Source organism: Nerophis ophidion, linkage group LG16, assembly GCF_033978795.1.
Source record: "Nerophis ophidion isolate RoL-2023_Sa linkage group LG16, RoL_Noph_v1.0, whole genome shotgun sequence".
NCBI lineage: Eukaryota > Metazoa > Chordata > Actinopteri > Syngnathiformes > Syngnathidae > Nerophis > Nerophis ophidion.
Window position 1 is genome coordinate 3,316,356 of NC_084626.1, and position 10,000 is coordinate 3,326,355.

A 10,000-nucleotide genomic window follows, 5' to 3' on the forward strand; every position below is an offset into this window, starting at 1 on the left:
CATAACTAATTATTATTCATTTTTAAAGGTTATTACTTGGGAGTATATTGCGAATTAATTGAGAACAGGAAGTGAACACACGTTTTAGCGACTACTATGTGAAGGAAACGGGGCATAGGAACAAATAAGCTCTGCTCCTTCCTTTTCGGCCGATAACTTTAGCGAAACATGAAGCATCATGTAAAATTGTTGCTGAGTGCGTAGCAAGAAATACAAAGCACGGACATAATAAGATGATCACTTACTGTACAACGTCTGGTCTCACTGGGATGAAGACCGATGGGATGTTTACATCTTCCGGCACCTGACTTGTGTTCTCCCCCCTCGTCTGGATGATGATTACGTTATAGTCCTCGCTCGTCAGGTAAAAAAATATTTTTAAAAATGCGTCTTCTTAGCGATGTTGTCCGTTAGCCCCGCCCCTTGCAGCTGCAGGTGTGACCACAGAACGCAGAAGAGAGCAGGCGGCGTGCGGAAAACGTGCACGTAATGTCCCAACGTAAACACAAGGAAAATCTGTGCGTTAAACAAATCGAGTGCAGCGTGGGAATTGCACAGAAAAACAGAAAAAATGAGGCCAAAAAAGAGAGTTCTCAAGAATAGTTTTTACAAAATAAGAGTCTTTAAAATACCAGTAACCAAAAATGACAAAATGATCTCCATAAAGCTGCCAGACCTGCAGGGCCAGTCCTCAGGTGGTATTGGCGGCAGGTGGAAACCATCCCACCTGATCACCTTCAAGTGAACAGGAAGACTGGCAAGGGGGCGTGAAGTTGCTGCCAGCTAACACCGGTAGGACAGGAAGTGGCAACAAAATAAGAGCGCAAAACAGGAAGTTGAAAAACTTATTGGGGTGTTACCTTTTAGTGGTCTATTGTACGGAATATGTACTGTACTGTGCAATTTACTAATAAAAGTTCAAACCAATCAATTGCTGTAAGCTAACACCGACAGGAAAGGAAGTGGCGGCAAAATAAGAGCGCACAAACAGGAAATGCACCCAGTAGACTGTAAAAAATAAATAAAAATAAAAATAAACAGGCACACTGGCAAGCGGACATGAAATTGCTGTGAGCTAATACTGACAGGACAGGAAATGGCGACAAAATAAGAGCGCAAAACAGGAAGTGAATTGATATACGTGAACCCCGACCTAAACAAGTTGAAAAACTTATTTGGGTGTTACCATTTAGTGGTCGATTGTACGAAATATGTACTTTGCAATCTACTAATAAAAGTTCCAATCAATCAATTGCTGTGAGCTAACACCGAAAGGAAAGGAAGTGGCGACAAAATAAGAGCGCATAATCAGTAGATTGTAAAAAAAGAAAAAAGAAAAACAGGCACATTGGCAAGCGGGCGGGAAATTGCTGTGAGCTAACACCGACAGGACAGGAAGTGGCGACAAAATAAGAGCGCAAAACAGGAAGTGAACCCAGTGGACTGTTAAAAAAAACAAGACAAAACTAGGAATAACTTGGCATAACAGATCATGGCAGTCTTCAGGTCTATGATTCATCTTAAAAGCTTATCAGCTTCTCGACCTATTAGTGAATTATATTTATATAGCGCTTTTTCTCTAGTGACTCAAAGCGCTTTTATATAGTGAAACCCAATATCTAAGTTACATTTAAACCACTGTGGGCGAGCACTGGGAGCAGGTGAGTAAAGGACACAGCGACAGTGACAAGGACGGTGGAAGTGAGAATCGAACCTGGAACCCTCAAGTTGCTGGCACGCACGTGCTATACCGCCCCCACTTATGGCCGCAATGGCATGATTTCATATCTGGCAGAAAATTTTCCCAACTCAGCGGCGGGCGATGTAGCAGCTCAGCTAAAAGTAGTTCCTCTACGTTAGAGCCTGTAACAACAATATTGCAACATGCACATGGAGTATTGCTGGATGGGATTTTTTTAAGCATGACATCACATGGACAAAGATAAGACCTTCTGGAGGAAAGTTCTGTGGTCAGATGAAACAAAAAATTGAGCTGTTTGGCCACAAAACCCAGCAATATGTTTGGAGGAGAAAATCCCAGGAACAGCATTCCTACCGTCAAGCATGGTGGTGGTAGTATTATGCTCTGGGCCTGTTTTAGCTGCCAATCAAACTGATGCTTTACAGAAAGCAAATGGGACAACGAATAAGGAGGATTACCTCCAAATTCTTCAGGACAACATAAAATCGGGTCCGGTGAGGGAGGACGTGTGGTCAGGACCTAGGTCATAGACTGACCATACGTCCTCTTTTCACCGGACGTGTCCTCTTTTGTGGGGCTGTCAGGGTGGAGTTTCTTAAATGGCTCAAATGTAAGGCATTTTGAGTTTTGTTTACACAACGTGCAGTACGCTACTTGATATGTCCGTGTGGATATTAAAAATACACATATATATGTAGGTATGTAATGTATGTATATATATATATATATATATATATATATATATATAAGTGTGTGTGTATTATATATATACTTTCGAGCATACATAAACACTATATGCATACACACAAATATATATATATATATATATATATATATATATATATATATATATATATATATATATATATATATATATATATATATATATAAAGTTCTTTCTGGGTGTGTTTTGGATATAATATTTAGTCTTATCCAAAGTTCTTTCAGGATATATTTTAAATATTTTTTTCAGTTTTTATCGGGATGTGTTTTAAATATAATATTTAGTTTTATCCAAAGTTCTTTCAGGATGCATTTTAAATAAAATATTTAGTTTTATCTAAAATTCTTTCTGGTCGTATTTTAAATAAAATATATAGTTTTATCTAAAGCTCTTTCAGAATGTATTTTAAATACAATATTTAGTTGTATCTAAAGTTCTTTCAGGATGTATTTGAAAAACATTTTTTTTTTATCTTAAGTTATTTCAGGATGTATTTTAAATATATTTTATTTTAAAATGAAAGATTTGGTGATTTCTATGGTCTTAACTGTGAAGGATATTGATCAAGTTTTAGATCCTACTCATTCATTAATCAATTTATTCTTGCTTGTCAAAAAGTGATGCCAACTATTTTTTTTTTTATATATTGACACATCTTATCTGTGAATATGTTACTAGAATGTTCTTTAGGAGATGTCCAGATGACAAGTGTCAAAATAAAATTATTATTTTGAAACACTAAAATAATTTTGGGGGTTGATTTGAGCTTTTTAAAGGGCACTTAAACATACAGTAAAGCATTGTAGGTATTTTATTATCATATATGTAACTCTTTTATGGGTATAAAGAGTACTTAACACTTTTTTCCAAAGTTCTTTCAGGGTGTATTTTACTTTTTTTTTTTTCTAAAGTTTTTTTCAGGATGTGTTTTAACTACAATATTTAGTGTTACCTGAAGTTCTTTCAGGATGTATTTGGAATATAATATTTAGTTTTATTTAAAATACTTTCAGGACGTATTTTAAATATAACATTTAGTTTTACCAAAAGGTATTTCAGAATGTATTTTAAATACAATATCATTTGTATCTAAAGTTCATTCAGAATGTATTTTAAATATATTTAATTTTATTTTAAAAGTTATTTAAGGATGTATTTTAAATATATAATTTTTTTTATCTTAAGTTCTTTCAGGATGTATTTTAAATGTAATATGTAGATTTATCCAAAACTCTTTCATAATTTATTTTAAATATAATATTTAGTTTATTTAAAAAAAAATTCAGAACATATTTCAGAATGTATTGTAAATATTTTTTTTTTTATCTTAAGTTCATTCAGTATGTAATTTAAATAGGACATTTTATTTTATCTTAAGTTCTTTTAGGATGTATTTTGGATACAAAATATAATTTTATCTAAATTATAATATTTAGTTTCATCCAAAGCTCTTTCAGAATGTATTTTAACTATAATATTTAGTTGTATCTAAAGTTATTTCAGGATGTACTTTAAATAAAATATGTAATTCTATCTTAAGTTATTTTGAGGATGTATTTTAAAAATACATCTTTTTTTCCTAAGTTCTTTCAGGATGTATTTCAAATATATTTTTTTAAAGAGGAAGAGTTGGTCATTTCTATGGTCTTCCTTGTCAAGGACTGTTGTAAATCCCATGCGGATGTGCTGCAACAAGTTTCTTCTTCAGGAGTTACATCAAATATTAACTCCTATTTGTTCAAGCACATAGTCAATATTGATCAAGTGTTAGTTGCTACTCATTAATTAATCAATGTACTCTTGCTTGCCAAACAGTGATTCAGATCTAAACAGATATAACATATTTAAAGTGTCAGCTTTGTGTCAGAAGCGACAAAGTGTAATGTTTTGGTTATTACAGGTGTAATTAAATGAAAGCAAAAAGACGTAATGCAATGAGAAAAAGATGAAAGGTTGATAATAATAATTAATAATAAAAAAATAAAAAAGTCTGTTTTTATCTTTTTTTAAATGAACACACCACTTTGATTTTTTTTCAATATGTGATCTCAATGGAATAAGTATTAAAGATTTATTCATATCAATGGTTTTTTGTTTTGTCACAATTTTTTGCTCGTTTCTCTTTTTTTTTACTTTTCTTTTGATTCGTTGTTCTTTTTATTTTAATTTTATTGACATCCCGCATCAAACATTCATATCCATTACATCATATTCACATACATCATATATCTGTTTTCTGCCCTAAATGTCAAAATATGCTTTATTTATATCCCAACCATACCGCACCCCCCCCCCCCAAAAAGAAAAAAAACTGCGAAAAAAGGTAGTATCTAGAAATACATTGATTAAATAAACAAAAAATAAATAATAATACATTATTTATATTAATAATCAGAGATAAAATAAAAAAATATAAACAGATACACATATATGTACAAGTACATACATATATACATAAATATATATGCATATATACAAATATATTCATATACATATATACACGTATATGCATATATACAAATAAATAATCATATATATACATATGTACACACATATAAACATACAAATACATGTATACACACATATATACATACATACGCATACATATATACACACACAAATATATATATGTATATATATATATAAATAATAAATGGGTTGTACTTGTATAGCACTTTTCTACCTTCAAGGTACTCGAAGCGCTTTGACACTACTTCCACATTTAGCCATTCACACACACATTCACACACTGATGGAGGGAGCTGCCATGCAAGGCGCCAACCAGCACCCATCAGGAGCAAGGGTGAAGTGTCTTGCTCAGGACACAATGGACGTGACGAGGTTGGTATTAGGTGGGGATTGAACCAGGGACGCTCGGGTTGCGCACGGCCACTCTCCCACTGCGCCACGCCGTCCTGTGTGTGTGTGTGTGTGTGTGTGTGTGTGTATATATATATATATATATATATATATATATATATATATATATATATATATATATATATATATATATATATATATATATATCTCCTCTCTGAGCTGCTACCTTACCGTGGTAGAGGAGTTTGCGTGTCCCAATGATCCTAGGAGCTATGTTGTCTGGGGGTTTTCATGCCCCCTGGTAGGGTCTCCCAAGACAAACAGGTCCTAGGTGAGTGATCAGACAAAGAGCAGCTCAAAGACTTCTATGGAATTACAACGAAATGAACCCAGATTTCCCTCGCCCGGACGTGGGTCACCGGGGCCCCGCTCTGGAGCCAGGCCCGGAGTTGGGGCACGATGGCGAGCGCCTGGTGGTCGGGCCTGTTCCCATGGGGCCCGGCCGGGCACAGCCCGAAGAGGCAACGTGGGTCATCCCTCCAATGGGCTCACCACTCATAGGAGGGGCCATAGAGGTCGGGTGCATTGTGAGCTGGGCGGGAGCCGAAGGCAGGGCACTTGGCGGTCCGATCCTCGGCTACAGAAGCTAGCTCTTGGGACGTGGAACGTCACCTCACTGGGGGGGAAGGAGCCTGAGCTAGTGCGCGAGGTAGAGAAGTTCCGGCTGGATATAGTCGGACTCAACTCGACGCACAGCAAGGGCTCTGGAACCAGTTCTCTCGAGAGGGACTGGACCCTCTTCCACTCTGGCGTTGGCGGCAGTGAGAGGCGACGGGCTGGGGTGGCAATTCTTGTTTCCCCCCGGCTCAAAGCCTGTACGTTTGAGTTCAACCCAGTGGACGAGAGGGTAGCTTCCCTTCGCCTTCGGGTGGGGGGACGGGTCCTGACTGTTGTTTGTGCTTACGCACCAAACAGCAGTTCAGAATACCCACCCTTTTTGGGTACACTCGAGGGAGTACTGGAAAGTGCTCCTCCGGGTGATTCCCTTGTCCTACTGGGAGACTTCAACGCTCATGTTGGCAACGACAGTGAAACCTGGAGAGGCGTGATTGGGAAGAATGGTCGCCCGGATCTAAACCCGAGTGGTGTTTTGTTATTGGACTTTTGTGCTCGTCACAGTTTGTCGATAACAAACACCATGTTCAAACATAAGGGTGTCCATATGTGCACTTGGCACCAGGACACCCTAGGCCGCAGTTCCATGATCGACTTTGTAGTTGTGTCATCGGATTTGCGGCCTTATGTTTTGGACACTCGGGTGAAGAGAGGGGCGGAGCTTTCTACCGATCACCACCTGGTGGTGAGTTGGCTGCGATGGTGGGGGAGGATGCCGGACAGACCTGGCAGGCCCAAGCGCATTGTGAGGGTCTGCTGGGAACGTCTGGCAGAGTCTCCTGTCAGAGAGAGTTTCAATTCACACCTCCGGGAGAACTTTGAACATGTCACGAGGGAGGTGCGGGACATTGAGTCCGAGTGGACCATGTTCCGAACCTCTATTGTCGAGGCGGCTGATTGGAGCTGTGGCCGCAAGGTTGTTGGTGCCTGTCGTGGCGGTAATCCCAGAACCCGTTGGTGGACACCAGCAGTGAGGGATGCCGTCAAGCTGAAGAAGGAGTCCTATCGGGTTCTTTTGGCTCATAGGACTCCGGAGGCAGTGGACGGGTACCGACGGGCCAAGCGGTGTGCAGCTTTAGCGGTCGCGGAGGCAAAAACTCGGACATGGGAAGAGTTCGGGGAAGCCATGGAAAACGACTTCCGGACGGCTTCGAAGCGATTCTGGACCACCATACGGCGCCTCAGGAAGGGGAAGCAGTGCACTATCAACACCGTGTATGGTGCGGATGGTGTTCTGCTGACTTCGACTGCGGATGTTGTGGATCGGTGGAGGGAATACTTCGAAGACCTCCTCAATCCCACCAACACGTCTTTCTTTGAGGAAGCGGTGCCTGGGGAATCTGTAGTGGACTCTCCTATTTCTGGGGCTGAGGTCGCTGAGGTAGTTAAAAAGCTCCTCGGCGGCAAGGCCCCGGGGGTGGATGAGATCCGCCCGGAGTTCCTTAAGGCTCTGGATGCTGTGGGGCTGTCTTGGTTGACAAGACTCTGCAGCATCGCGTGGACATCGGGGGCAGTACCTCTGGATTGGCAGACCGGGGTGGTGGTCCCTCTCTTTAAGAAGGGGGACCGGAGGGTGTGTTCCAACTATCGTGGGATCACACTCCTCAGCCTTCCCGGTAAGGTTTATTCAGGTGTACTGGAGAGGAGGCTTCGCCGGATAGTCGAACCTCGGATTCAGGAGGAACAGTGTGGTTTTCGTCCTGGTCGTGGAACTGTGGACCAGCTCTATACTCTCGGCAGGGTTCTTGAGGGTGCATGGGAGTTTGCCCAACCAGTCTACATGTGCTTTGTGGACTTGGAGAAGGCATTCGACCGTGTCCCTCGGGAAGTCCTGTGGGGAGTGCTCAGAGAGTATGGGGTATCGGAATGTCTTATTGTGGCAGTCCGCTCCCTGTATGATCAGTGCCAGAGCTTGGTCCGCATTGCTGGCAGTAAGTCGGACACGTTTCCAGTGAAGGTTGGACTCCGCCAAGGCTGTCCTTTGTCACCGATTCTGTTCATAACTTTTATGGCCAGAATTTCTAGGCGCAGTCAAGGCGTTGAGGGGTTCCGGTTTGGTGGCCACGGGATTAGGTCTCTGCTTTTTGCAGATGATGTAGTCCTGATGGCTTCATCTGGCCGGGATCTTCAGCTCTCACTGGATCGGTTCGCAGCCGAGTGTGAAGCGACCGGAATGAGAATCAGCACCTCCAAGTCCGAGTCCATGGTTCTCGCCCGGAAAAGGGTGGAGTGCCATCTCCGGGTTGGGGAGGAGACCCTGCCCCAAGTGGAGGAGTTCAAGTACCTAGGAGTCTTGTTCACGAGTGGGGGAAGAGTGGATCGTGAGATCGACAGGCGGATCGGTGCGGCGTCTTCAGTAATGCGGACGTTGTATCGATCCGTTGTGGTGAAGAAGGAGCTGAGCCGGAAGGCAAAGCTCTCAATTTACCGGTCGATCTACGTTCCCATCCTCACCTATGGTCATGAGCTTTGGGTCATGACCGAAAGGATAAGATCACGGGTACAAGCGGCCGAAATGAGTTTCCTCCGCCGGGTGGCGGGGCTCTCCCTTAGAGATAGGGTGAGAAGCTCTGCCATCCGGGAGGAGCTCAACGTAAAGCCGCTGCTCCTCCACATCGAGAGGAGCCAGATGAGGTGGTTCGGGCATCTAGTCAGGATGCCACCCGAACGCCTCCCTAGGGATGTGTTTAGGGCACGTCCAGCTGGTAGGAGGCCACGGGGAAGACCCAGGACACGTTGGGAAGACTATGTCTCCCGGCTGGCCTGGGAACGCCTCGGGATCCCCCGGGAAGAGCTAGACGAAGTGGCTGGGGAGAGGGAAGTCTGGGCTTCCCTGCTTAGGCTGCTGCCCCCGCGACCCGACCTCGGATAAGCGGAAGATGATGGATGGATGGATGGATGGATATATATATATATATATATATATATATATATATCAATCAATCAATGTTTACTTATATAGCCCTAAATCACTAGTGTCTCAAAGGGCTGCACAAACCACTACGACATCCTCGGTAGGCCCACATAAGGGCAAGGAAAACTCACACCCAGTGGGACGTCGGTGACAATGATGACTATGAGAACCTTGGAGAGGAGGAAAGCAATGGATGTCGAGCGGGTCTAACATGATACTATGAAAGTTCAATCCATAATGGATCCAACACAGCAGCGAGAGTCCCGTTCACAGCGGAGCCAGCAGGAAACCATCCCAAGCGGAGGCGGATCAGCAGCGCAGAAATGTCACCAGCCGATACACAGGCAAGCAGTACATGGCCACCGGATCGGACCGGACCCCCTCCCCAAGGGAGAGTGGGACATAGGAGAAAAAGAAAAGAAACGGCAGATCAACTGGTCCAAAAAGGGAGTCTATTTAAAGGCTAGAGTATACAAATGAGTTTTAAGGTGAGACTTAAATGCTTCTACTGAGGTAGCATCTCGAAATGTTACCGGGAGGGCATTCCAGAGTACTGGAGCCCGAACGGAAAACGCTCTATAGCCTGCAGACTTATGTATATATATATGTATATATATATATATATATATATATATATATATATATATATATATATATGTATATATATATATGTGTATATATACACACACATATATATATATATACACATACATATATATATACACATACATATATATATATACACATACATATATATATATATACACATACATATATATATATATATACACATACATATATATATATATATATATATATATATATATATGCGCTTTGTATATATACATATATATACACATATACATATATGTATACATACTGTATATATTCATATTTTCCCTGAGAAAGATAAAGTTCTCAGGCTTACCAGGGCCACAAAAAGAAGAATGTAAGGTCGTCAGAATCAGACCCTCAAAACAATACTTTACTTGATGTATGACATCACTGGGCTTTTTCCGCCCATGTTGACAAACTGGACATCTGCTAATCAAGTGCGACTTGACACAGAAATATACATGTTTTGTCACCGTGAAAGCTGGGAGGGCGCGGAAGAGATCGAAGTCCAAAAAAGTACCGCTCAGTAATGATTCACGAAGGCGGATGA

The 10,000-nt window shown here is 41.5% G+C and overlaps 1 protein-coding gene across 2 annotated transcripts in view; it reads right to left on the reverse strand.

The window, feature by feature from the left end:
• fmoda (fibromodulin a) overlaps nt 1-822 on the reverse strand; it is a 281,121-nt gene extending 280,299 nt beyond the window's left edge. For both annotated transcript variants that reach the window (XM_061922593.1, XM_061922592.1), the window contains exon 1: nt 246-822. The gene's annotated coding sequence lies outside the window, so the exon portion shown is untranslated. The remainder of the gene's footprint in view (nt 1-245) is intronic.
• Nucleotides 823-10,000: the final 9,178 nt, after the last annotated feature.